Source organism: Macrotis lagotis, chromosome 1 (genome assembly GCF_037893015.1).
Source record: "Macrotis lagotis isolate mMagLag1 chromosome 1, bilby.v1.9.chrom.fasta, whole genome shotgun sequence".
Classification (NCBI taxonomy): Eukaryota; Metazoa; Chordata; class Mammalia; order Peramelemorphia; family Peramelidae; genus Macrotis; species Macrotis lagotis.
The window spans coordinates 302125584-302129652 of NC_133658.1; the positions used below are offsets into that span (position 1 = coordinate 302125584).

The 4069-nt window shown below is 38.7% G+C and overlaps 1 pseudogene; it reads left to right on the forward strand.

Annotated features, from left to right (window-relative positions):
- Positions 1–377: 377 nt before the first annotated feature.
- Positions 378–2183, forward strand: LOC141494994 (small ribosomal subunit protein uS13-like; annotated as a pseudogene).
- Positions 2184–4069: the final 1886 nt, after the last annotated feature.

Below are 4069 nucleotides of genomic sequence, written 5' to 3' on the forward strand. Positions count from 1 at the left end.
AAAGATACATTGCCAATAGTAAATCTCTGCTATGTAACTGACCAGAGACTCAAGTTATTTTGCCTAACAAAGAACAATTAGTGCTTAATCCATTGTTTAGACACCTACTACATTCAAGGCATTATGCCAGATGTTTGACATACAAAGATTAAAAAAAAAAAAAAAGAAATGCTCCTTCAAGGAGCTTGCAATCAGATACCTATTCATGGAGAAGAAAATATAAAAATGTACAAAGTAAATAAAAAGTGACTTAAGGGAGAGGATCAGGAAAGGTCTCTGTAGGAATTAATACCTGAGCTGAACCTCAGACGGTTCAATGGATTCCAGGAGGCAGCAATGAGGAGGGACCATGTTCCGATAATGTGGTAGATGGAGGCATGGAGATTGAGGAAGAAATATCAGTTAGGAAGTAAGACAGTTTGCCTGGAATAGAGAGTGTACATAGAAACAGGGAGCAAAAATTAATATGAAATAAACTTGGAAAGTAGTCTGGAGGCAGATTGTAAAGAGTTTAAAATGGGAAATGAAGTTTGTATTCTATCCTATTGATCACTGAAACTTTTTTAAACAGAAAAATGATATGGTCAGAATATGAAATTATTTTGAAACCTGTGGAGGATTTATTAAAGACAAAAAAAGAAAGAAAGCCCAAGGCTGAACAAGTTATGGTACATGAATGTTATAGAGTACTATTGTTCTATTAGAAATCTTGAATGTTCAGACTCTAGAGAAACATGAAAAGAATTACAGGAACTGATGCTGAGTGAAGGGAGCAGAATCAAGGGAACATTGTACACAAGAACAACAACATTGTGAGTTGATCAACCTTGATGCATGCAGCTACTCTCAGCATTTCAAAGAGCTAGGACAACCCCAGGAGACAATGCTATCCATATCCAGAGGAAGAAAAACAAAACAAAACAAACAAAAAATCCTACAGAATCTGAATGAGCACTATGTTCACTTTTTAAAAATTTCTCTCATGTTTTTCTTTCCTTTCTATAGTTTTCTTTCTTTTCCCTTAGTCCAAATTCCTCATATAGAAAATTACTAATCTGTAAACATCTTAAACACAAATGTGTATGTACAATGTTCACAAGACCTTTGGGGGGGTGGGAAGGAAGAATGGAAGCAAATTATGTAACTTAGAAATATGCATGTGGATGAATGTTGAAAAACTTTCATAACATGTAATTGGGAAAATAAAATAAAATATCAGTTGGGGGGAAAAAAGAAGAAAGATTGCCCAGTTAGAAGACGTTAAAGGCCTGACCTAGGCTGGTATCTGTGTGTGTAGACAGAATGAGATAGATGTGAGAGAGATTATGAAGATAGAAACAACAGTACTTGGAGTGGGATAGGAAAGAACTAAGATGATTAACACTGCAATCCTAGGTGACCAGACTAGGTGATGCCTTTGACAGAAATAGGGAAATTAGAAGAAAGCAAGTGTTTAGTTTATAAGATAATGGGTTCTGCTGGGTGGTACAATGGATAGAGTACCAGCCCTGGAGTCAGGAAGACCTTAGTTCAGATCCAGTCTCAGACAACTGACACTTGGGTAAGTCATTTAATTCTGATTGTCTCGCATCCAAGGCCCTCTCCAGTCATCTGAATCCATTATGGAGAATCTGGCAGTAGACCTGGGGAGAATACTCTTTTCTTTGTAAAAGGGTTTGCCACTTTTGAATAGGTTCACTCTGAGAGAGGGGGCCCACACCTTAAAAAGCATTGTGGAGAGAAGGCTTTCACACTATATTTTGAGAGTGCTCAACACTAACATTGATGGACAACAGAAAATAGCCTTTGCCATCACAGTCATCAAGGGTGGGGTCAAAGATATGCTCATGTGGTACTGAGGAAAGCAGATATTGATCTCACCAAGAGGGCTGATGAGCTCACTGAAAATGAGGTGGAGCATGTGATCATCATCATGCAGAATCCACAACAATACAAGATTCCAGACTGGTTCCCCAATAGGCACAAGGATGTAAAGGATGGAAAAATATAGCCAGGTTCTGGCCAATGGTCTGGACAATAAGCTGCTTGAAGATCTGGAGCAATTGAAGAAGATTCGGTCACATCGTGGGCTTCGGCACTTCTGGGGTCTCCAGGTCCGAGGCCACCATACCAAGACTACAGGCCACAGGGGTTGCACTGTGGGTATGTCTAAGAAGAAGTAAACATCTTCACTGGCCTTATTTATTAATAAATAGTTTATATCAAAATTGAAAAAAAAAAGCATTGTAGTTCTGGCAGAGTCCTGTTAACTCAAGCTCTGAGGAGTATACTAACATAGCAGAGCAGCATAGACTGATGAGTGGCAAACTGGACATTGTCCTAGTGGTGAAGTTGTTTCTAATCATATCATATTGATGAGTATCACAAAGGTGGAAGGTTTGGGAAGAAAAACCATACTGATGATTAATCTAATGAGAGACAGGTTAGGATATATTGAATTGTCGAATTCTGTTGATGCACTATGTTGCTTTGTTGATGCAAGAAGAACAGAAATCAACTCAAGACCAAGAGATTTCCACAGTAGCCAGACCTTCATCAATAGTCCTGTTTCCTGGGGCAGCTAGGTGGCACAGTGGATAGAACACCAGCCCTGGAGTCAGGAGTACCTGAGTTCAAATCCGGCCTCAGACACTTAATAATTACCTAGCTGTGTGGCCTTGGGCAAGCCACTTAACCCCATTGCTTTGCAAAAACTAAAAAAAAAAAATAGTCATGTTTCCTAAAAGTCAGGCCATGGAATAAAATAGTTCTGGTAGTAGCAATTGAGAAGGATGCTTTGCACAACATACTCCTCATATAATAAATGTAATTGTGCAAGTCATGCCACCAATCACACAGCTGGTTAATGTGGTCCTCCTTGATATCAAAGCACGACTAATAATAGTGTATCAACCACTCATAAGAAAAATGCAAATAGATTTTCATATCATACTCAGAAGATTAGCAAAAATGGCAAAAGATGGTAATAGTGCTAGAGACATTGTAGAAAAAAATTGTTGCATTATTGTAGAACTATTCCTTGGTCCAGCCATTCTGAAAAGTTGCTTGGCAGAAAAATCTACAATGGACTAATTGCTGAAAATGAATATAGGCATACCCTGCTTAAAAAAAAAAAAACTTGAGATAATATGGCATAGTGGAAAGGATTTTTGAGGACCTCTAGTTTCTAGCATTATCTGTGCAGAGACAATAAGCAGTCAGTCTTTGTTTCTGGACCTCAGTCCAAATGAGTCCACATTTTTTTTAAATGAGGGAGTTGAACTAAATGATCTAGATTCTTGCAACTACGTCTATGATTTCTTCTTTCAATCACAACCATCTTTCCTTCCTTTCCCTTTATCCTCTAAATCTTTATTTTACGTACTAAGTCAACTGGGACTCCATTGGACATTACTTAAGCCCTCTCAATAGATAGATAGAGAGAGAGAGGTGATAGATTGAATGGATGGATAGATGGATAGATAGATAGATCTCCAAGATTATATAAAAAATGAATGGAAGGTAATCCCAGAATGAAGGCACTAGAAGTTGAGTAGTTGACAGTGGGAAGAACAAGAAAGTCCTCCTACAGAAAGTAGGATTTAAATAGATTACTGTAAGAAAACCAGGGAAATGACAAGGCAAAAGGGATGGGAGCAGGCTGTAAAAAATGCATGGAGTGAGAAGATGGAGTATCAGGTTGGAAGATAGATCAATGAGGAAGATGATCATAGAAGGGAGTAATACAATATAAGGAAACTGGAAAATTCGGAAATAGCAGAAATAATATTTGAACCCTACCTTTCTAAGACCATATTTAGGTGTGTCCTACTACATTCTCAGTCCCAGGAGAGTTGCAGACCTTTCTGAAGACTGCTTATCTTCTAATATGCCCTCCATGGTATTTTATTTGCATCTCGAAACTAGCCATGCCAATCAGGATGGGGTTAGAGGTTGTTCCTAGCTGCCAGCATCTCCAGGCTAACATTCCCTCTAGACAGCATACCCAGGGAACTGAACCAGCTGCTGTGACAACAGCTGTGGGCAAGCTCCGTGATTGGGCATGAAC